The sequence below is a fragment of the Anser anser genome, assembly GCF_964211835.1.
Source record: "Anser anser genome assembly, chromosome: 15".
Lineage (NCBI taxonomy): Eukaryota > Metazoa > Chordata > Aves > Anseriformes > Anatidae > Anser > Anser anser.
Genome location: NC_139736.1, coordinates 9,162,088 through 9,186,244, shown reverse-complemented (window position 1 = coordinate 9,186,244; position 24,157 = coordinate 9,162,088). Strand labels below are relative to the sequence as shown.

The 24,157-nt window shown below is 46.3% G+C and overlaps 1 protein-coding gene across 18 annotated transcripts in view; it reads right to left on the bottom strand.

Moving 5' to 3' along the window:
* Positions 1–24,157, bottom strand: part of LOC310882027 (uncharacterized protein) — a 169,031-nt gene that overhangs the window by 19,255 nt on the left and 125,619 nt on the right. For 2 of the 18 annotated variants that reach the window (XR_014572774.1, XR_014572775.1), the window contains one exon: positions 8,602–10,719. The exons of the other annotated variants lie outside the window; for them this stretch is intronic. The gene's annotated coding sequence lies outside the window, so the exon portion shown is untranslated. Of the gene's footprint in view, positions 1–8,601; positions 10,720–24,157 lie in introns of those variants that run through there. 18 annotated transcript variants of the gene reach the window in all.

Genomic DNA, 24,157 nt, shown 5'->3' with positions numbered 1-24,157 from the left:
AGGCTGGTTGGAAGGAGAAGGGCATCAACATGACTGACAGCAATGTGGGGCTTTATGGCATCCGAGCCACTCCCCACCTTGTGCACAAATACTTCTTTAAGTGATTTTCAGTAAGGGAGCAGCTAAATGGCCAGGCTGGAAAATAATTAAAAGCTAAGGAAAAATGGAAAGAAGAACGTGGCGAGGAACAGGACCTCGCCAACTCCGTTTGTTGAAGTGTTCAGTCTGGTTCCTGTCTGGCAAAAGTCAGAAACACAGGCTGGGAAATTCACTTAGTTAAGAAGAGAAGGAAGAGTAAGAGTAAGTAATTAAGGTTCACATTATCGTTTGAGTCTGGCATCTACTTAAATTAGCTCATTTGATCTCTACTTTCTCCTCTAATCCGAGTAGTTCTGAAAGCATTATTACAGGACCCAGGTCTCTGTTCTGCTTTACCTCTTGGCCCTCCTGTTTATCCAATTAATTTCTTTGCTATGTATTTTACATTCCTTTGTCTGCATTTACCAGGTCCCCTCCAAGCACTGTCTGATCTTTCTGCCTGTGTTCTCAGCTTCCTTCCCGCACAATGCATTTGGGTTTGGGCTTGTATATTTTTGGTAGAGGAATTTCCAAGGCTTTTCTTAAGACTGCTCAACCCTGTTTTGGTTATTTGAAAGCAAGGCAGTTTTCATTTTGCAGGTGCTGAAGGTCACCAGTGTAAGGGTTCAAAAGAGCAGCACCCTTGGGCTCTGCACTGAAAATCCTTTTTGTTCACCATCCTACTGCTTTCTGTGCGCTTGGGAAGGAAGCGGTCCTACAAGCCAGATGTACTCTCAACATTAAAACAAGACCCACTGGATTTTATTAGCAATTTTCTACTTTGTTAGCAATTTCATGCTGCCTATTAACATTTGGGTTTTTTATATATTGTTATCACTCATCATGAAAGGCTAATCCTATTAGCGCTTTCCGTATTGTATTACAGAAAACAAACAAGAACAGCACAGTTATTCCTCCCTGTGCCATTCCCATGTACTTACAGACCGCGTTCTCCTCACTGTCCACTCACAGCCAGCGCTGCCCAAGAGGCCAAGGCATGGCTGGTGGGAAGGTGCCACACCAAACATGCTCAAACGTGCAAAAACCAGAGAGGAGCTCTTTGCAGGCAGAGCAGAGTGATGCTTTTTCATGTACAGGAGCGTCCTGTTGAATCTAATCGGAAGTGATGTGTTTCCTGGTAGCATTTTTTCTTCCTCCAGTTACAAAACAATTTAATAGAAATCCTTTTGTTATCAGTTTTAGTATTTTTTCAATATTGCCAACAGCCAATACCATTCTGCTTCGGTTTGATTTTTAACTGAAACTTCAAATAGATTAATTTTAGTGAAATCACTAATGAAATATCTATTCTAAAATCTATCCTAATTGATTCATCCCCCACTAAATACTGTAAAACATTTTCTGCAAGAGACATTCATGCATGCAGATGCATCTACAAAATACAGAGTGCAGTATTTAAAATGGAAGCATAATATTCTTGTTCATTATGAGCAGGGGAATGTATGTTTTGGATATATATCCTAAACTCATCTTTCCCTTTTTTTCCCTTGTCACCCTGGAGTTCATTACAGGGTAAGAAGCAGTAGCAGCAAGAGATGTCAGCAGTAACGTCCCCGGGAGGTGCACCATGCTGCTCGGGACAAGAGCTGCCCGTGCTGCTCGTACCGCCCTGAGCCCTGTGCTAGTAAAGAAGTACGTGATACTGAAATGTCAGAAGACATATATATAACGTGTTGCAGTATCTCACAAAAAAAGGGCCTGAATGTTTGTCCTCCGCAGCAGGGCGAGTTTTCACCTTGCTGGTGCATTTGCATTCACAACGTTTTTTAGGCTTCATAATCCTGTTTTTGCTTTCACATCTGGGACCACATTAGCCTGACTTCCATTTAATCCAGGGACTATCAAGAGAAAGAGAGGGGTACATCTTCTGCGTAGTGGCTGTGAAATTACCCTTATCCTTTGATATATTAAAATTGAAGTGCTGTAAATTTCTGTTGTCATGGAGATATTTTCCATGCCACGCCGTGATTGGCCGTCTGAATTCACTTTCCTTTGGGTTTTCCAGCCTAATTAACTGTTATATTTTTTTGCTGGTAGAGAGGAAAAACCCACATGAACGGTTTTTGGTCTGTGATTGCACCCCTTACAGAGCAGGCTTCATTTTCATATACTACTAAAGGCAAAATGCACCAGCTTGGCTTGTATTTATAGAGCAGAACTTCTGGGGGGCGGGAGGGGAACGCAGTAACGCTCACGAAGGAGTCAAGCGTTATTGGGTCTGAGCACACAGTTGGTATTTATATCTATAATGTAAAGCAGCAAAACCCTGGTTAAGCCTACACACTGCGTGCTACAAGGGCAGGGCACGACGGCGATGCGGGCGGTGAGGCCGTAACCGCAGGTGAGCGGGGCTGCAGGCAGAGCAGGCAGCAGAAGCCAACCGGGGCTCACCGTGACCCTGGTGCATGGCACCCAGCCGCGGCACGGGGATCCCAAAAGACATGTGCAAACAGTTTGTCTGGGGCCAGGCAACAGAGGAGCACCTCTGGGCAAGGTCTAAAGCAGGCCAGTACCAATCACATAAAGAAGCACTGTGTTTACTCATGCCCGTATTTTCCTTCCCCCTGTGTCGCTGGATTCTCCAGACTCGTCTTCGGAGCCTAGGGATGAGCTGTCAGATTCAGAGAGTGGGCAATCCCACTTATTTTGGTTATATCCCCGTGCAATTTCAGCTTACTGGTATGCTTCCAAGTGTCAGATACAACAAGTTAAACACCCACGTTATCAGATGCTGTTTGAAGAGAATGACTGGGGTACAGGTTCATCCATACCCAATCCCCAGTGATTAGGTTGATAACAAATTCAAAGCTAATTTATCTGCTCCTCCAAGGTCTGCAACATGGACAGGCCTTGAGATCAGCTTCCCGTATGTTTTTCAAATTAAAGCGTCTTTGATGTACTTCCCTTCCTGCCTTTGAACATTTGGAGTCCATTGGTAACGAACTGAATGCTTTGGTACTAAATAGACTCCCTTCTCCTTCCCCCCAAGAGGATTAGCATCAGGTCTTAATTTGCTAATGGACTACAGACATCCATTAACTTAGCAATTAATTCAGTGCTAAAGTGCCTGTACGATGGAAACACGCTGAGTGCACCGGGAAAAACATTACATGTGATGTCTTCCCAGTCAGCATCACAGGGCTAGGGTAGAAAAGACAATTTAACAAAGAAATAGCGCATTTATTCCTCATCTGCAGCTCTGTGTCTAATTACAGCATTTGACAACAATCCTACACTCGATTTTGAATTTTTGGATGAGCGTCCAGCTTTTTCCGTCTTTGAGAAATTAAGCGCAGCGCCAGCTCACGCCAGCACAAACAGCGGCAGCTCCCTCTGAGCTTGGCAGAGCGCTGCCAGCAGTGGGGCAGGGTGCTGGCTCCCGTCCCGGCTGGCGAGCCGCGCCGCCGCGCCAGGAGCCTCGAGTCAACGTGAGCAGCTACAGCACCTCGCAGCAGCAGCGCGGGTGATTTCATGCACACCTCACCCTACCAGCGCCGTACGTCCGCGTTGTCCAAAAGCAGTCTGTCCTGCAGCTCTGGGGCCAGCAGCGCGTTTCGTTGCTCCCTCTAGACCTGCCTTCATGGGTGCTGGGCAAGGAGATGGTCCTGAGCGCTTGGGAAGATGAACTCCGCTTCTGCAAACCCCACCAGCGCTCTTACAAAGTGAAGCTGGGTATTCAGCACGCTGGCATGCCGCTGCTTTGTTGGTGTTTGTAAAAGACAGGACGGGTGTTCCTCGTGTTTCAGATCCCCTCTGCTGATTGAAATTAGCCGTCCTTCTGAAAATAATTGCTGCCAGTGGCGATTATTACAATTAAAATGTTTACTAATGGTCTGCAATGCCCAGACTAAACTAGGCACCGTGTGCCAGGTCACAGATGAACTTAATTAGAGATTATTTAGAAGCACGTCTTGGTTCATAAATTAAGCACCTTTCCAGCTCTGTTCATTTGTACGGTATCCATTGCATTCAGATGAGAAAGACAAAAGAGTAACAGAGCAGTTTGCGCTTACAGCTGCTCAAAGCACCGTGAAGCTGATCAGGAAACATTTTTTTAAATGCTAGATTACCTATTTTAGGAATGCACCAGCCAATTTAAATAAACACACCAAATTAATGAAGCATAACAATTACGTGAGTTCAGGGCTAGCTAACATGAGCCTTCCAATGAATTTCATGTGGCAGAGTTTAATTTGGATGGAGAAGCTGGGCTGCGGAGGATACTGCAACCTTGAAACAACCTGCACCAAGTTACTGTTGCTGGGTTTGTGGGTGCTGTTGATACACATACATGTGGCTTTTATCATTGCTTGTGCTTTGACCCAAGGGCAAGAATACACCAGATTACCAATAAACTGATTGTTTTTACCTGGTGAAATGTTGCAGACAGTGAGTACGTACTGTGGTTCGATTATTAAGTATCAATAGGATAATGATTTCATGCTGCATTATCAGCATGAACAGGATGATGGGGGTGCTCAGGTCCCAGTGTTCCTGGTGTTGCTCATCAGTGACTGCTCAAGTAGGGTGAAGGAATTACCAAGCTAGGGATACAAGCAACCCTGTTGACTGTTTATCGTGTACCTAAGGCAACATCCGTTGTGTTACGCCCTCCTTGGTCTCAGTATTGATCACAAGATGACGCTCCAGATGTGTAAATAGCTCATCTGCAAGAGGGAAAAGGTTTCCTGAGCTATGTTTTTGTTCATCCAGTGCCAGCTGAACAGCTTGGCTGCCTCCGAGCCAAATCGAGCGTGTCCTGGTGTGCTCCCAGCATAAATCCTTCGTGAACATCTTCACCTCTGAGCCCAGGCTTCCTTTTAAAAACAGGGACAGGAGTTGCACATGGTGTGGGTTTGTAGGTACACAGAAGAGGTGCAAATGCACCCTTTGGGTGGGGACGGAGAATTTTTGTTACTGTGGTCTTGGCATCATGAGCATTGTTTGTTAACATTCAGATATGGCCTCTGGCTTCAGACAAGGCATTGCAGAGGGGCTATGTATGCTGTTTGCTTCTCAGAAGGAGGCTCTGGGACATGGTGCTGTGCTCCTTCACCTTGCTGCCTGTGGCACCTCTTCTGGGAGAGCCTCCCTGGCCATAGCACTGCCTGCTATTGTAGCCTGCAGGAGCATCCCCAGCGCTAGCAAGTCGCCCTCACCTCCTATTTATCAACCACTGAGTGCCATCCGACAGCAGGGGACTTCGTGCCCCTCCGCTTTCATGCTCTCCTCTAAGAAAAGGAGCTCACATCCCAAGCACATGTTTGACTTCAAAGCTCTTGTGATCCGCTGGTGACATACATACGTTAGAGTGGCAATCCACGTGTCGGTCAGAGCTAATAGTGGGGCTCTGCACACAGCATTCTCTCTGGCAGGAGCCAGTGTAGTATCAATATGCGTGTGAGGGGTGAGCGTGTTTGGTACAGATGTGTTTACACAAGACGGGCTCAGGCAGGGACTTAGTGTTCTAGGTGGGAGCATTTGGGATAACCTCAGAGCTGGTGCTACGCAGACGTGTTATCCACAAACAGAGGTGGAATAAGGTCTTCTACTGCTTTCCTTGCCCACGTCTGCTTCTGGATCATGCCTTCAGATAGTTTTTAGAAGTTAAAATAAACATTAAAGGCGTCAGAAGCATTTTGAAAGCTGGCATCTTGGCACTTCTCTCTAATTCTGCCACTGCATCAACGAAGATGTGGTTTTTTCAAAGCACTGCTTCTTCAGTTGGAAAGAATGGATCAAAGGAGACCAGAGATGACTGATGCCTATAAATATCCTACTTAAATTCACCACAAACAGAAAGGAGCTGCATGTCGCTGTGAGCTGCGTTCACTCCTAATGCTACCAACAGCCCAGCCGGACTGGCATGGAGCGGGGCAAGGAAATTTCCCCTGAGGCTCTTGCTTCTGTGGTTTTAACGGGCTATTCTGGCACACTTTATTGGGTACCTAGTAAATAATTTTTAAGAGGTTTTATACAAGCATGAGCCAGCTACACTCAGGACTATAACTGCTTTTTTTTTGTTGTTCCAATCAATCGTCCATAAAGCTGTGAGCTGATGTTTACCTTCTTAACACACTTATCTGGTATTAATGGGGCAGAGGATAGAGGAAATGAAAAGCCCAGAGAAGATGATGCTACTGTGATAGACAAAAAGGAGCCTTTTTGTACTTTTTTAAATTCATTCTCAGTTGAGTGGGAAGTGACTAGTCTAAAGAGGAATGTGAGACACTTCCCAAGACGCTCGGCCGGCTGTCGCTATATGCAGACAGTGCACCACCAGTCTCTACGTATGCAAAAAGGCATTGCACGTGGTACCAGCAAACAAACACGTGTCCTCATCCTCAGCTGTTTGTCTGAGGGCACCCAGACACATGTGAGCTCCAGTCCCAAGAAGAAATGCCCCAAAACGCCCACAAACACAGCCCCATGTGCTGTGACCTGCAGCTCCCCCCAGCCCACTGCACTTCATCACCCCACCACCTGCAGAAGTCACTAAAGTCTCTTTCCTTTGGCTTTGCTCCCTGTTTCACAATATATAGCGTTTAAACCTTGAGCCTCAAAGGCCAAAATTCCCCCCAAAACATCCTGAATTGCCTTCAAACACCACAGCTGTGTTGTCGGGTAAAACCAATGGTGCGATGCGGACCACAGCACGAAGGGCAGCAGAATGCTGCTCTTTGGGGCTCCTAACCCTCACAGCTCCGCTTCACAGCTTGCCCCCTGCGAACCGCGTGTATCAGTCGTAAGCCAAAAGCAGAAAACCTGTGAAGTTTAAAAAATCTCCCCCCAAAAGCTTTTCCCAGTGTTCAAGGCCAAGGAAAACAAACCAGCCTCACAGCATGCAGTGGGGAAGGGAACGGAGACCAAAAAAAGACCTCTTAATTAGAGCAAAATTCAATAAGCCGTAGGCTTGTTTTAAAATGAAAATGCTACCACGTTTTTGCAGTGGTGACCTTACTTTCTGCCTTGAGGATTAATACAAAGCACAGAAGCATTTGCAGCCGAAGTTTTCAGTGCAACTGCCTGAGAGCATGCCAAGTTTGGAAGATAACAGCTTTCTGGGTCAGGCTGGCGGTTTCTCACTGAGGTCTTGACTCATTTTCTTCCATTTTCTTTAACTGTCTAGCTCTGCATGGCTCACCACGCTCATTTCAGCACCCAGCCACATGGCTCCCAAATGTTCTATAAACATCGGTCACGTCCCACAGCTCCCCATGGGGACAGCACCAACTTTGCTCCCGCCCAGGTGCGACACTGAAGCTGCAAGCAGAGAGCAGAGCCAGGACTAAATCAGATTTAAATCAGACACTTGTTTCTCTTCAGACCCACTTGCTGTGTACAACAGTAGCTAATTTCAATACACCTGAGCTGAGTATAATTAGCTGAGTATATGAGAGATTATTCAATTTATTATGTAAATGAGATAATGATTTTCCTATGGGTTTGCAAAACATAGCAGGATGAGAAGGTGCTAATCTGCACTTCCAGCTCTCACCTGCCACCCCAATATTAATACAACATCTTAATATATTAGATGCTATATAAATATTATATTAACATTTGTATTAAAGCAATATGAATACTAATCTTATTTGCCCCCGGGACTCACCCAACCATACGCCTGCCTCCTCCCTAAGAGCCCGTTTGTCCCCACGATGTGCCCATGGGCACGGTGTGCACATCATCAAAGCACCCGAGGTGCCTGTGTGAGCTGTGATACCAGACTTTCCCCCGCCTCTCCGCAGCCCCATTCTGCTCAAATTGACAGAGATGTCCAAAAATCCTACTCCCTCACACTGGGCTATGCTTTAATGATCACACAGCGATGATGAAAGCTTTCTTGTCCAGCATCACTCAGCATGCTCCGCTCTGCCATTTGTCTATGGGGCCCCTCTCCTGCCAGCATTTAACGGTGTTCTGCATAAAGAGCTTTGTGGTACCTTGAGCATGGAAGGTGTTATTTACAGCACATTCTTACACTAGTTGACTAGGCGTGCACACGGGTGGATTAGGCTGTACTGTACCGGAGCTGGAGCAAAAATGATGCAGAAGACTGGAACAGAGGATGAGCATCTCCAAGCTTGCACCACTGCGAAACACAGCCACTCGGAGCATCCCTGAAAAGTCACCCAGGGACCTGCTTGTGGTGGCAGAAAAACAAAGCTTTGGTGCAAGAAAAAAAAAAAAAAAAGCTCAAAACCCATGACAATATTACAGAAGCAGGTGAGCAGACCTGAAGCTGTTCCTGGAGCTTGCTTTGATTATCATCCGTAAGGCTCTATTTGGAGGGAAGGTCAGAGATGGTGTTTTTCCTCTCCAGTTTCTATTACATGTTTTTCACATTTTTTCACATTTTTTCATGTGATAGTTTCTATGAGAACTGCACACCTTCCAGCCACTAATAGAAAAACTCAGATAATGAAGAGTACAGCTCATGATAAAAACTCTCCAAGAATGACCTAGCCCTAAATAGTAGTATTTTCTGCTTTAAAGTTCATGTTTGTATGAAAGTAAAAAAAAAAAAAAAAAAAAAGGCTGATCTGAGAAATTGTAACTTCACTACAAATCACAAGCCGTGAAATACTGTACCTCGAGGTACAGTGGGACCATTTTTAATAAAGTGGGACCATTTTTAATATAAGATAAGGGAGCCATGACTTTGTTTCACCTGCTCAGACATGTCTGTGTGGCAGAGCAGCCTGCTGTAATGACTCCTTATTTCAGGTGTCCATTTGTCACAGCAGGTTTTCTCCCTGGTTTGGCAGTGCAGAAAAAGACCAGGGCTGGAAACTTTAATTCTCTGTTATTTTTTCCTGCCTGTAATTTGCAGATTCTCATGTTTCCTGGTATTACATGAATCCCAGCAAAAGGATTTACACCTCGCAGACTGTGCAGGTTGCTTCTCCAGCTGAAGTGCAGAAGCCCTTTCTGTGGCTGACAGATGCCCAGGAGCTGTTCAGGCATTTTCGGGATGCTCCCCAGTTCAAGGACAGCACACAGCCTGCACTGGTGCCACTGACGTGGGAGAAGGCAGGAGGATAAAGCTTTTTACTAGGAATTGTTGTGAGTGCATCAGAGAACTGTGTCTGCCTCCCATTTGTACTGTGTGGCATGTCGTCTCCGCCAGCTCTGCGAGATCTTTGCACGGAGCTTGCAGTTATGCACATGAGTAGACACAAGACATCTTCATTGCTGAAAAGGTCTCTTACATACCCAAACAAAAACCTGATGTTCAGAACTACTCAGACACACTCTGAATTGCTTCTGTGGCCTTCCAGAAAAAGGATGAGGAAGGTATTATTTGCTTTCTCCCACCCTACCATATCTGTATTCAGAAGAGTGTGTCTGCTACGTTCATTAAGCCTGGCTTCTGTGGTTCCTGGGCAGCTTTGCCAAAGCATTAAGTCCGGGCAGCAGAGCTATAGGTAGTAGAGGCCACGGGTGTCTCTACAACCAGTGTAGTCAAAGCTCCTCTCTCCGGAGGGACGTGTGCTTGTTCATCTTTTTTTCACCTTCTAGGAGAGCTGGAGCAGTAACATGCTCTCTACTGTAGTCCAGAGGGAGCAAGGATGGAGAAGAAATAGTCTGAAAGAAACAGTCTGTAATTTTCAGAAGAAAATATGGGATTCGGGATCCCAGATGCTATTCACATCCTGTGGGATGTGGCTGCCCTGGATGCCTCTGGAAATCCTACGGCAGTACTCACTGTCTCACAGCGCCCAAGCAGCCCCCACATCTCCTCTGGGCTGTGATGTTGTTTGCTACACCTTTTTTCAGTGCAAACCATTTTCAGATCCTCTTGGGGACAAGCAGGGGTCCACCTTCTGTCTCAGCCCCTCTGCCAGAGTTCATTCTGAGGGTCACTGCCATTCCTCGCTACGCTGACACGTTTTCCAAGCTGCTTAATTCAGGCTCCTGGTAACAAGTGGTTGCCTTACGAGCACGCTGGGACTCAGCACCGGGTGTTCACTTTCCCTGCACAGGAGCCTCAGCTGGCAGGCAGCGTGTGGCTGCAGGCGGGGGAGCTTCTACAAGCAGAGACAAAATGCTGCTGCTAGCTGGCACTACAAAGCCAGGCTCAGATGGCATGTCGTCCCTTGGAGGTACAGAGATGAAAAAACCAAGATGTGAAGAACTTAAATATTTCATCACAGACTTTGCTCCGTTTTGTTCTTCATTTACATTAGTAACACACACTTTTAGGCTGCAAAAACACAGTGTTCCATGGTTGTCGTCTTCTCGGCTCAGGATGACAAAGAGCACCTACCTACTTGCACCCTCTACATCCCAGAGGTAATGATAAGCATCACCTAAGTGTGTCTCCACGATGAATGACCACGTCTACAGAGCTTCGCCGCCAGTCATGGGCCACGTACAGAAAGACCATCCCGGGATCCAAAGGCAGACTCTTCTGTAGGCACAAAGGAGTGCAGCTCGTGTCCTGAAGGAGTACCTCCGTGTGCTGCACTAGCAGGTGCTCTTTTCAGAGCATTGCATCCTCAGGGGAGGAAGGTGGCTGAAGGGCCAGAAAGGAAAGGGCAACGAAATCGGAGCTAATCACAGCAACTGGCAAAGGAGCTGCCTCAGAGAGGAACTGTTGTCTTTTGCAGAGGAAGGCTGGAAAAGAGGTAGAAATGTGAAAGAACAGCCAAGCTACTAATGAGGCAGGGAATAGCAACAGAATATAATAAAAGAGATAACTCCATAAAAAACTCAATCTCTCGTTTGAAATCGGTGCCTGAAGTAGCAGTTCAACAGTGCATTTACTCCACCTTCCTAAATAATCCTGGGGAAAGTACTTTGTTCCCAACCTGCTTTCCAACCTGCTGCATACAAACATGGTTTCACAAGGCAACCAGCAGCACCTAGCTGAACGCTTCGCTAGTAGTGACTCCAACACCATGCTGGTGAGAACAGCAAATAGCAAACCCCCTTTTGACAGCAGGAGACCCCGGAGGAGGGCTCAGTATCTCAGACTGCGGAGGACCATTCAAAAATTAATATCAGTTAATTATTCGTGACCATTTTTACTGCCTCACTGAAACCTCCCTGAGCTCTCCTCTGCTGCAGCAGTGGCTAAGAGTGGCTGGACACTGACAATATCAACTTGCCTTGAGCAGGTGGCTGAAGGAGGTGACCTCCAGAGGTCCCTTTCAGCCTCTGTTATTTTCCGATTCTAGGAAAAATCAATTTGCTGTAACTGAAATCTAACTGTGAGAGCCAGGTTGCCAAATCCCAAAGAACTAAGAAGGGATTTTGGTTCCTAAGCCCCATGTGCTCTTTAACAGTTCTCTGACCATGTCTCAAAGGCCAGCGTAATTCCCTCTCTGCAGTGTACCCCTAGCGGTACCAAACTGTTCAGGCGAACGGTCAGTAAACTCCGCTGCTCGGTGGGCAGGAACCAGCTGGAATGCTCGTATCGGTCTCTGTTGGTGCTGTGAGCGTGCTGCTAATTGCAGAAGTGATACAACCCAAAGTGCTAATGGGAGACTGTTCTGGCTGCAAAGTGTCACTGTTTGATGAAATCATCTGCAGGAGGAAATGCCTCAATTAATTTTTCTAGCAGCTGTTTACAGTGCAGTCCAAGAAGGCTGAAGCCTTGTCCCAGTGGTCTGCAGTAACGGCAAGACCAAGGCAGCAGCTTCGTAACCACCCCAAGTAACCAGCAGGTCCACGGAGGGCTATGGAGGAATGTGGGCTGCAGGACGGGTGTCCCCCTCTCCGCTCACAGAACCTGGCTCTGTGTCTTATGTGTAGCTGCCATTTCATTGTGCACACCCAATGGGGGAAGCCAAAGCTCATGCTGTAGGACTTGGAAAGTGGAAAACTGAGCAGCTAAAGAGCTTAATGAGATCCCCGAGAGGGTATGGTGTCCTGGTGGGTCACCTTATGCGAACAGCCTGCTCAGACGGTGCCTGGACAGGGCTACAGCACCAAATAGTCCAGGACCCAGGCAAGGAAATGGCTGTTTTCGAGGTAATTTTTATTTACTTCCTATATATTTTTGAATCTTCAGATTACACTGGGAAGATAGTTTACAGACCACAGTTTCTCTCCCCATTACCACATTCTACACTTAACGCTCACTGAGGAAAAAAATACCCACAGCAAAGCACCTCATGTAGCAATGCGTTGGGCATATACTGTACTGGAGAACATCCTGATGTTCTCATGAAGGTTTCCCGGTCAGTATGTGAGTCATTTTTTGCTGGTTTTTAGTTTTAAGGTAGCATGGCTTAATGTACAAGTAATAGTTGCTGTCTCCTGTGACTAATCACTGCCTGTGACTGCAACATGCACAGCAGCTGTCAACGTGTGCCGTGAAATAGGAATTGCTATTTCAATTCACTCAGTAGTCAACAGCTACTGACACCAGCAGGGTCAAGGAAGCACTGAGTGCAGAGCTGACCGAGAACGCTGACTGAATTGACTGAAGCTGGTAACATTAACTCGGATGTCCGCACATTTGCAGAATTAATCCTGATGTGCAATGGGCACCTTCAATTCCCACCAACTTCAAGTTGCGCAAAGGCATGGCAGCTCCTTCAGGGACAGGCTCAGAGCCTGGCTGAGCTGGGAACTTCTCACCCCACCAAAGTGTTTCTGCTGCTCCCACCCAGTGAAGGAAGAACTGCATGGTTACTAATCTAGAACAGGTAAAAAAATTGCACCATGTAGTCCCCACAGCTGAACAAACACAATGTCTGCAGGAAAGCATCAGATCTCAGTGTTGAAAATGACTGGCATGGTGCATTTCTCCCGAAAAGGATTTCTGTTCTGCAGCAGAGACTACAAGACCAGAAGTTCTGTGTGTAGAGACTGCCAAAACACTCTGTGTGCATACACGCAACGCTAACCATTAATGCCTTTTTAAGAACCTGGCACAAGGATGTCACAATAGGGTGAGCTACCAATTTCCATAATCCTAAATCACTTCTTCCACTGGGCTTTGCAGGACCGAAAGCTGCCCACAACTGGATAAAGGGTGACTGCACCCTTCATAAATATTGTCAGCAGAAATGTCACGAACTGATAGATTAATCTGTCTGAATTTAAGAAGGATTAGTACAAATCTTTCTTCAGCCCGTTACTACACAAGTGTGAGCCCAACCTCTCTGGGTGCTCCAAGACATGCAGTTGGCTTTTGTTGCAGGCTTGCTCCCTGTCCCAGGAGCCACCCAGACCAGGGCCAAACCTCGCCCAGGTTCGCGATGGGTTTTGGGGCCAGAAGCAGATGTGCTGAATTACTGTGACAGCCTCATCTTGAGGGGTTTCCAGGCAGGCTGGAAGCAGAAATCAGTGAAAATCTGGTGAGAATATCTGCCTGTGTTGGAGTTTTCAGCCTCGTGTTTGGAAAGCAAACGTGGTAAGATCATTTGGAAAAAAACTTAGAAATAATATGCATGACACTTTCTCTCCTTTCCCTCATACAAGTCCCGTAGCTTCCCTCATTTCAAATCCGCCTTTTGTTCCACTTTCTCATGGAGATGCTTTCCCTCCTGGCCCTCCTGAGCCCTTCCCATGCAGTGTCCAAATTCACCACTCCCTCTGGATCCATCTCAATCTGGTTAGATCTGTTTTTTCCCCACGTGGCACAGAACATTTCAAATGGCCTTTCCTCACCTTTTCATATTATCCCTCTCCCGTTGTTTTCAAAACTCAGGCAAAACCCAAACTTTTGCTATAACTTGAACTTTTCCAGTTTTCCCATTTCTGTGTGTTTCGTGGCTCAGCTTAACCCATGGTTATTTCAGTCCATTTGGACTGGACATGGAAACACTTGGATTTTCCCATAAAGGTTACCTGCCTTCTTTTAAAGCCACCTCTGGTAACAACCAGCAACATTAATAAAGTATTACTTATTTCATTTCTTACTGATCAGGACCTCATCAGCGCAAAACCTGAAAACAAATGCCACAAAGCTGTAACAAAATGATGGCAGAAATGCATCCAGAAAGAGCACAGCTCATGAAAATAAATTTTCAGTAGGGACAACCCAACAAATTCTGGAAAAATAAAAGACCATAAGACTACAGACAAGAAAAGAAATCTTAGACCTCCTTTTCTGATATTATGAGGTTATGAGTGAATTAACTTGGCACCATTTTCTGGAATGAGCAATGGGGCAGGCTGAAAAAGACTTCGCTGTGGTCTCTTGGCACGAACACTAAACTCTCAGCAGATGAACCAGAAAAATAGAGGGTGGGGGGTGGTGTCTCATAGAGCACGAAGAAAAATATCTGACCACTTCTTATTTCTGTTCAGCGCCACGTAGACAAGATGCATCACACAGACACCTCCTGGGACAGCGATACGCCCTGCTGAACTCACTGGGTTTACACCACGAGCTGGCTCAGCCTTCCTTTTGCCCTGTGGAAAGATGAGGCTGACCAAAGCTCTCCAACCCAGCTGTCTCCTCACCAGTAATAGAAAGTGCAGACAGCCAGCGTGAGTCATTTACGAGGCTGATGTAACAGTCTGGAATAGTCCCAGGCTTTTCCCGAGTGAGGCCTAAGAATCCCCGCGGCAGTGAGTGCTTCCATGGCATCGCTCTCGAGTTGTTCTTGGAGGGACACGAAAGGTTCAGGCTAGACAGGAAAGTCTGTTAGAGCTGAAAGTGGTTGTGTACGGGACACCTTTGGGGACTGCTGGGCTTTCCATGGCCTCAGCATCAGACCGTGAGCAGGCAGTAAGTGCTAACCTGCTAACTGGGCTGAATGAGAGGAGAAGGCGAGGAGGACACGTGGCAGCTGCCTGTGCTGCTCAGTGCTTGCAGTGCCCCAGCACCTACTGAAAGCGAGGAGGAGGTGTGCTGGGCCAGCCGTGGCTGGGTGCTCTCGTGTTTTCAAGAGTTTTGTTCCTGTAGGAGAAAACCTGTTGTGGCTGGTGCTGGGCTCACGCCCATGGAGGCAGCCAGCCCAGCGAGGGTCACCACCCAAAGAGGAGAGAAAACAGAAGGTCAGGGCGGGTAAGGGGAAGACTGCAAAGAACTGAGAAGGTGAAGGATTAACTAACATGACAGCAAGTGTCTGCACCATAGAAACACCTTAAGTACTGCCTGTTGGTTTTGTTTGTTTGTTTGTTTGTTGTGGAAAACAAGCCAAAAAGTTTGAACAGGACCGAGAAAACAATTGCTTGCATGAGGCACATCATTTTTGGAGACACACACCATCAGTCCCTGGAGGACCAGGCAACACCCAGGCATTCCTGTGCAAATTGAAATCATATTTCATGGACATATGAAAGAGATTGGCCCTGGGGGAAAAAAAAAAAAAGAGAGAAAAAAAAAAGAAAAAAAAAGAAAGCCTATCTTAGCTCTTACATGAATAGTCCTTGATGAAGAAGAGGAAGAAGATGCACGATGCCTGTGGCTGAGCTGAGATGGGCCCAGCCTTTCTCCCAGCCCCCCGAATTGCACACCCGTGTGCACACTGCAGTGTGCAGCACACGAGGTGTCAGGCTGTCCATCCGCAGTGACAGGTACAGCGACACCACCATGGGATGCAGTCACTTCTAACAAACCTTACACAGCCTGCAAACCGCTGCAATTACTGCACAGACTGCCATTAGTGTGACTCAGGAATTTAACCCTCACACTCATCCTTAGCCAGAGAACTCAACAACATTAAAAAACAAACATGCAAACAAGTAAAGCTCTGCCAAAATTCAACTTGCAAACAAAAGTCAGTTGACATCCAAGACAAATTCAGGCATGCAATGAGCAGAAAGCTTGCAGTCCGGGTGCTTCATGAAGCCAGGGAGACGTGAAGGTCTTGTGGGGCTACGAATGTTTTCTCTGGGGCGTTCCACCCCAGTGCAGGTCTCGGCACTGGCCATGCCAGCTGGCAGCCGACCCGTAGCCAGCCCCAGCCTCTCGCCTGGCCAAAACCTGCAGGCAGGGAGGCAGAGCTGAGGCTCGGCAGGGCCCAAGCAGCAAGGATCTGCGACGTGGCAGGGGTACGGCCTGAGACTGCAGGGCTGGGCCAGGGCAGGGCCTTCACGGGGACGCTGCCAGCAGGCTGGATGCTCCACCACCGGTGAGGTGGAGACAAAGAGTGGCCTGCTGCACGCAGCAGCTCGTCAGTGCTTTTCACGGCAGTGAGATGCCCTGGGCAAGGGCAGACCTTGGGAGAAACAGAGCGGAAAAGCTACAGAGAAAGCCCAGGGAGCAATGCCTGGGCTCAGGAGGGATGAAGAGTTACAGGGGGATCCTCAGCTCATAGGTTTTTCACTTACAGAATCTGCAAATTTGCGAGCATTGAAGTGAAACCAGGCTATGAATGGGGTTGTCCCACTTAGGCGAGGTGAGATTTTGCATCGGAGAGGCTGGGTAGTAAGAAGTAAGGCATTCAGAGAGGTAGCTGCAAGTGCTACGTGTCTGTTTTAGGTTGCTACAGGGTTTTGTTCTTTTTTGCTCTGCCAGTTAAGTTTCTCGGTGCCTTTCACTGCTTTAACAACAAGAAGCCAAAGAAACAAACGCTCATCTGTATATCACATCACACCCTGCTTCCTTCACAGAAACATACAAATTGGTATTCTCCCTTTGAAACATCCCCAAAGAGCTACCAAACAATTCGTACCCCTCTTCCATCAGCCTCCATCAAGTGTAAAGTCAAGCAGATGCCGCAGACTGCACATTTCCCAGCACTGAGATTAACGTTTGGTGTCTTAAGTGCTTCCAAGAAGCCATCAGAAATTTTCAGAAGCTGCCCCTTTTCCCTTGAGGAAATTTCAAGGGAATCCCAGGAAGTTTTGTAGTTGAGGCTCTACCATAAAGCAGCAATTATGTGAATGAACCACTACAGGAAGCACCTTCAAAACCAGAGGTTGGGAGCTCACGAGTAGGCATAGCTGAAGCTTCAAGTGCTCTAAAACACCCTTCGGGTTATTTTCCTGCCATCTGGTGGGCTTCAGGCTTGAGAAGCGCTAGGAAATGGTCAGTGGCTCCCTCCCAGTCCATCTGAACAAGCAGGCAGTAATCCAGCAGGAGGGCAACAAGGCTGATGTGTCTGCTAGGCTGACAGGTTTCCAGGCATGGAATTCAGGAGCGCAGAGCTCCCCTCCCCTGTGCTTTCCTTGGCAGCGTAATTTGTGCTGTCTCAGTGCCATGGACCTCTTCCCATGGGTCTTTCTTGGGACCTAGGAAACAGTTAAATACCCATGCGAGTAGTGCCCTTGGCAAGTGGCTGACACCTGCCCTTCAGAACGCATGCCCCGCTCCTGCTGGCAAGGCAGATCAATGTCTAACACAGCACCCTGACGGTGCTGTTAATAAAGATGCACAGAGTAAACAAGGGAAACATCTGAAATGGCAAGGCCATGCCATCCAGCTTGCTCCTCGGGGTCTGAGCTGATTTGCAGTGAATTTATGGCAAGAGTTGTAGAGATGTATAAATAAGGGCTCCATCCTGGTCTCCATCTCAGCCTCACGTCTCTGCTTTAAAAATCACCTCTTCCATGAATTCCCCCTTTTAATCTCCCCAACAATAAGTTCTGCACTAAATCCCTGAACTGAATTAGCTGAGTGTTGTGCAGGCCAGACATCCCACAAGCCTGTACGCTTATTGAGACAAGCGACACAGCTAATGCTTTGCCTCGCAGGCACCAGGCACTTTAAGGAGTTTATTAACACTGGTAAATAGTAAGGTTTTATTCTCTGCATTAAGAATAAACAAACCTCCAAAGATTTTTCAGTTCAGGGAGTTATCCAGACATCTGGATGCTTACTGCAGCTTCTCCAGACTTTGTTGGCAGGTACACTGTGCTGGAAATCATGAGATTTCCAATGGATTTTTGGTTTTGCTCCAACTGGAAATACTGCAAGAGAAGTTTTTCTTTCCAGGGTTTCTAGTCCATGTGCAGGGTGGACTCAGCATATAGAGAGAGGCATGAAAAGAAAGCCTTGATTAAGAAAAGCTGCACAAATATCTGTACTTCAAAGGCATCTTTTCAGCTTGGGGTGATGGTTCTAATTAGTTTCTAATGAAGCGAAGCTAGTGAAGTCCTACTTGGTGGGAATGTTTAGATGACCATCACAGTTAAGAGACAGGGATGCCAAGGAGGTAAGATCTGCACCAAACACGTGTTTCTGATCAGCTGTTGTGGGCGATCAGTGTCTGAATCACCCAGTTTTGAGCAAGAGCTTATCTCAGTTTCTGAGCCTCTCTTATTTTCCAGCCTCCAGGCCTCACTCAAGGACACATGTGGGGACTGTTTCTGCCCCCTATTTTGCAACATCAGTGGAAAGTGAGGAGGAGACAGCTGCTCTGAGTTCAATGGCATTTTCCCATGACACCCTCCAGCAAAAGGACATAGGGAAATGGATCAAGGGAAAGGGAGAAAACTACAATGGAAGGGCAAGGCAGAGATCCAGAAACGCTCGTGTGACAAATAAGGGGAAAGGAAAAGGAGGAGGAGGTTGAGGAGATATGGTTTGAGATAAAGGGGGGAAAAAAATAAATACACACACATGGCCTCTTTCCTCCAAAATCAGGAAAGACAGAGCAAAAGATAAAGGCCAAATCCATATAGGGGGTGGTAGGAGACAAAGCAAGGACAAACTGTAGGAGCAAGGGAAGCATCACCAAAGCAGAAAAAAAAAAGTGCTACTCAGTGAAGAGGAGATGCACCTCTGAGACACCACCTGTGCTGCACTGTTGGTTTAGTAGCACCACAAAGCACCCTGTTACCACCACGAGTGGGTCAGCTTTAGCACAGCTGCAGCAATTCAGTAACAGCCCTGCTGGAAGCTGGTCCTCCATACACCAGTCGGACTTGTAGAAAGCCTGCTCCCAGTGAACTCATTAAAACCAGGATTCCAGGAACACAGATTTCACACATTTGGAAGAATTTTGCATTATATTTAGTTTCATCATCATGGGATGAACCAACAGCAGGTTTCAGCAGCTGTGGGCTCTGAAAGCTGTGAACACATTGTGAGCGCATTGCAGGACACAAAGCACGCGGCTGGCACACACTCAAGGTCACCAACAGGTGATGATGCAGACAAAGCCAGACTAGATGTCCTGCCATGGCCTCTCACACTTCCACTGCGGCACGCTCTTCCACTTGCTCTTCGCCCACAGCAGGTCAGGGGACACTGCTTGTGTCCATCAGAACAAACAAAGGCAGTGTAATTTCTTTGAAAAGCACTGCCTGTCGATGTCATCTATGGAAATTACAGGTACTTGGCTATGAAGGGGTGAGTTTTCCTCATGGAGTGAGCACAAGGAGCTGAAGGTAGGCAGAATTTTCGTTAGGGATGCTAGGTGTTGTCAAGTCTGCTGTTACTTCTGTATGCTTAAAGGGACTAAGTGTAAAATGCTATTTGCCATAAAACATCTCCAAAACTTGAGCTGATTCACTCCAGAGAACCATTCCCAACATGTTTTAAGACTTCCGGAGCTATCAGAATAAACCAGAATTCATTAACAGAGAAAGTAAGATTGTAATTAATGAACTTACTGAAATAAGGAATCAAGGACTACACAAGAAAGGCTATGCATCACTTTGCAAGATATTGTTAATCATCTAACTGGGCAGCAATATTTTCATTAATAATTGCACTAGAAAGTGCTGATCACAATGCTTAATAAATCCAGACTGTTAATTCTACAAACTCTATCTCTACTCTGAGACGTATATACAAAAAATCCATCTGGTATAAGGGGAGGTTTGGAGTTGTGTCCTCAGAGATTAGAAACAAGTTTTCACTTTTGCAATCTGACAGTCATAGGGAGGGTTGGGAACTCACCTATGTTCTTTCCCTGTCTTCTGCAGAAGGTTCAGGACAAGTGGTGTTTTTAGTGACAACTCCTAAGGAAGGCTGATTTTGAAATCCCAAGAGGGGAACACTTATAATGTGAGAAATGCAGTAAGTCCATCTCTTGCCCTATTCTTTGGAGCCGTCACAAAAGGCAAAGGAGCACAGGCATTTCTGCTCTACACCGTCTTTTAGAGAGACAGGGGATGTCACAGCCACAAGTTGCACCCGTTTCTCACCGGTGGAGAACCAAGAGTGGAACAGTGACAACTCGTGCCACGGTTGCAGACAGAGCAGTTCTCCTGCTCCTAGTCCTACAGCAACCATGACCACAGAGCAGATCAACAAAGAGCTACAACCCGAGACGACAACCCTGGAACTGCAGTAGCCAACAGCCAGCTCTTGCATTTCCCAGATATAACTCACCCTGTTAGCACCTCCCTATGAAGCGGACACCCATGTCTCCTGCCAACCCTAGACGGGGCAGCAGCAAATCTCCTGGAGGGTCTGCAGGCGAGCCCCAGCTCAGGAGCTCAACCTGGCCCCACGTTAACTGGGGCTGGGGGACAATAGCACCAGCAGCCCCCCTGGTGCCTTGGCTGCCTGGTCTGAGCTCTCTCCTGCATGTCTCAGCTCTCTTTTCCTTGGCACCCTCGTCCAAACCCTAATCCAGCCCCTGCGCTGAAATTTATGGGAGGGGAAAGCAGCAGTCAGCTGGCCAAGGAGCAGCCTTCCTGCACTTTGGCAGCCCCCTCCAAGCCCACACTTACCACACGTACTGGCTTTTGTTTTCTTGGATCCCAAACCCAGTGGAACTTCAATAATTTTTACGTGTTTGGGATCTGAACGTTTTATCAAGCCTTTATAGACACATCTCAATCCAGATATATGGAAAAGCATGATCCAGACTCGTTCTCACTTCTAGGCCAAGTGAAAGCTCCTCTGCTTTGCCTAAAACACCTTAATTTTATTTCAGCTGTGCTATTTATCCAGTCTCATTTCTCTCCTCCTTGTCACTTATTCGGGACTTTTTGACTTTGTCGATAAAAGCAGTAGAACAGTCGCACGGAGTCGTGAGGTCTCCAACTGCCTCATATCGGAACCATTTAATTCCTCCATTTGATACAAACACCAGGCTGTTAATATGCCAAGTGCAGTGCTTCGCTGCATCAACTTCTTCCCTGAGTTGCAGACGTACTTTACAAGCAATGGACCTGTAAGGTTTTGTTTGGCGACACTGAGATGTAATTTTTGCCCTTTTGTCTTTCTTGCTCTTTTTCTCCCCACAGATCTATTTGCTAAAATAAATTGAAACTGGGAAAAATAATATAAGGCACAATTTATACTAGATATATCTGCAATTACTAACTCTGAATTAAACATATCCCTTCATGAATAATGAAGCAGAAATAGGCCAGAGGAAAAATGAGATAAGATCTTCAATCCATGTATTTTTAATTGCTTCATTATCTAAAATTTGGTATGAATAGCAGTGGATACAGTTTGCTGTTAATGCACAAAAAGAAATGAGAATTTCCAACCAAATCACAAAAGGCTATCAAAAATTAATTTTGTGTGCTGTGATCATTGAAAATGTAAGTGATTTTGTGGCAGAGTGACATAAAAAATATCATTTATATGCTAATAATGAACAAGTCATATTTTTACATTTTGATGCAAAATAAATTTTATTTTCATTTTAATGAAGTGTAATGAATTATAAGCTGTTTCTTTTTATCTTTAGGTAAAAGCTGGAGGACAGATAATGGAGGGCTGACAAAAAGACCGTCCCCGAATGAAAATAGGACGGAGCAGAGCACGACCCTGATTTCAACCAGTTAAACTTCACCACTGACTTTGCAGCCCATGGTAGATGGGTGCTTTTTAGACCTGAGGTGTGCCCTGTGCTCTAACAACACACTCCATCATGGGGCAAAAAATCTGAAAACCAGCCACACTGGGCAGAGGAACCCAACATTTATTTCATACAAGACGGAGCAGCCTCAGAAGGGGGTCTGGTACGTACCCGGCCACGCACGTGAAGCAGCTCTACACTTGGGGATAACTTCCGTAACTGCAGATGAAGCCAGCAAGGGTCGTAAGGTATACTAGATATATTTGCAGTCCCTAACTCTGAATTAAACATGTTCTTTCATGAATAATGGAACCAAAAAAAGGCCAGAGGTACTAAGGAAACTGATCCAAAGCCTATTAAAGCCAATGAAATGTCTCACATTGATGCATACCGTATTAATAAATAATTATGGGATGGGACTTTTTTGCAGTAATTCTTAGAAGCACTAGACGTAGTCAGGATCTTTATCACTCCAGTTGCTGCGCACAACGAAAGAGATAGCCCTGTCCTAAAGGCACTACAATGTAAGGATAAGGCAACAGATAGCAAGCTGGATAACAGTGGCGCAGAGAACCCAAACAAACCACAAGATTATTGTGCTCGGTAATTACATGCAGCAGTCTCAGCATAGCAGCTGCTCCAACACTTCTGAAACTGTTGAGCATGCACCGACACCAGCTGAAATCAATAGGTATCGCAAACATTAAGCATCCAGGAAAACCTGGCTCAGCTTTTTACAATGAGCTAACCACAATGAAAAGCCACTTCTGAAACTGTTTATCCTGTTTACTGCTCCCTTCTCCCACCGAGGGCTTCCCTCAGGCTACCTGTGCCTGCCTCAGTTTGAACATGACTCTTTTTGCACCTCTCTTGCATGGAGGTTGCCCACACATGATCAAATTCTTGGTTCAACTCTCTTCTTGGGGTCTTCTGCCTTTTCTTAAAAACAATCTGTCGCAAACTCTGAAGACCAAAGTGCTTCTGGATTCCAATTTGTGCTTTCATGCACCAAAATACTTTTAAAAAGCTCATTCTAAATAAGTCCATCTCAAGAAGAGCTCTTCTGCTTATTTGTACTGGAATAGTAGCAGTAAGACATTAATATTTATTTGTCAAACTTTGCCATGAGAAATAACAAGCCCAGACTAAATCTTGGCAACAGGACAAGCAGTTAATGGACGTGAATTATAATACAGGAAATTCTATTAGATATTAGGGAAAATATTTTCACCCCGAAGGTATTCAGCTATTACAACAGGAACCCAGAGAGGGTGTGGGATCGCCACCCTTGGACACACTCCAAACTGGACTGGAAAAGCACCCTTCTGTGACTGGACCTCCTTTGAGCCCTGGATTGCGCTGGAGACCTCTAGATACCCTTTTAAATATGAATTACTCCAACACTATATGTCAGGGAAGTTTACAGTCATTGCAATGTCACAAGAATGACAGATGGGTCTTATTGCTTCGAATTACCTTCTGACTCCTGCAGGCCTCCTACACAAACGCTGTATCAGAGACTACAGCCCTGAGACCCCGCCTCAAGGGAAACCTCCTTTCACAGTGCCACAGCCTGCACGGACTGCAATTCCCAACAGAAAATGTGCTGTCTGACATGGTCAGGGCAGGCATCGTGCCTCTGGGGACAGCAGCAGAGCTGGGCGAGATCCCACCAAGGAGAAATCACCATCAGCAGCTGACCCACAGCTCTCCACTGAGCACGTCCTCCCAGCCCTGGGGACTCTGGCCCTCCTCTGTGCGTGAAGCACATCGTGTTATTTGTGCAAATATTTACTTGTGTATTCATTATTCTTTGCAGCAGTTCTACTTTTGCTACTCCTCTATGAATAATGCAATTAATGGGGGAAAAATGCAGGAAGTAGCATTTTACCTGTGGGTTGTGCCCTTGGCCAAGCGCTAGGAGAGGCAGGTGGTGATTAATAGCACTGCAAGCCCTGCTCACATGTCTCACCGAGATACTTGGGGAATAACCTGGGTAAAATTATGAAATAAATGAAGGTGCACTGAAGAAATGCATTATTGAAACCAGCGTCCACGCTCAAAAATAAAATAAGACAGAGTTATTTGGCAGCCCAAGTTAGAGTAGCTGATTCTCTAGGTTGATCTGGCCTTAGCACCTGCATGGGATTTCACTTGGAAGGGGAGTATCGGGTTGGAAGAAGACAATAGCAGGATCTTTTTCAGGCACTACCACTAATGCAGCTGCATCACATTTTATCCTGCCAGTTGAACTGGTTTCAAAATTAGAAAGCCATCGCACTCACAGTAAATATTTTCCTAATTCTTTACTGAAATTGTGATAACGCAGATCTCCCACAGAGCTGTCCAAAAAATAAATAAATAAATAAAAAGATTGAGGTGAAAAAAGGGGGCAGAAGTATTAGATTTTGCCCCAAAATTAAGATGTCTCAAAGTGT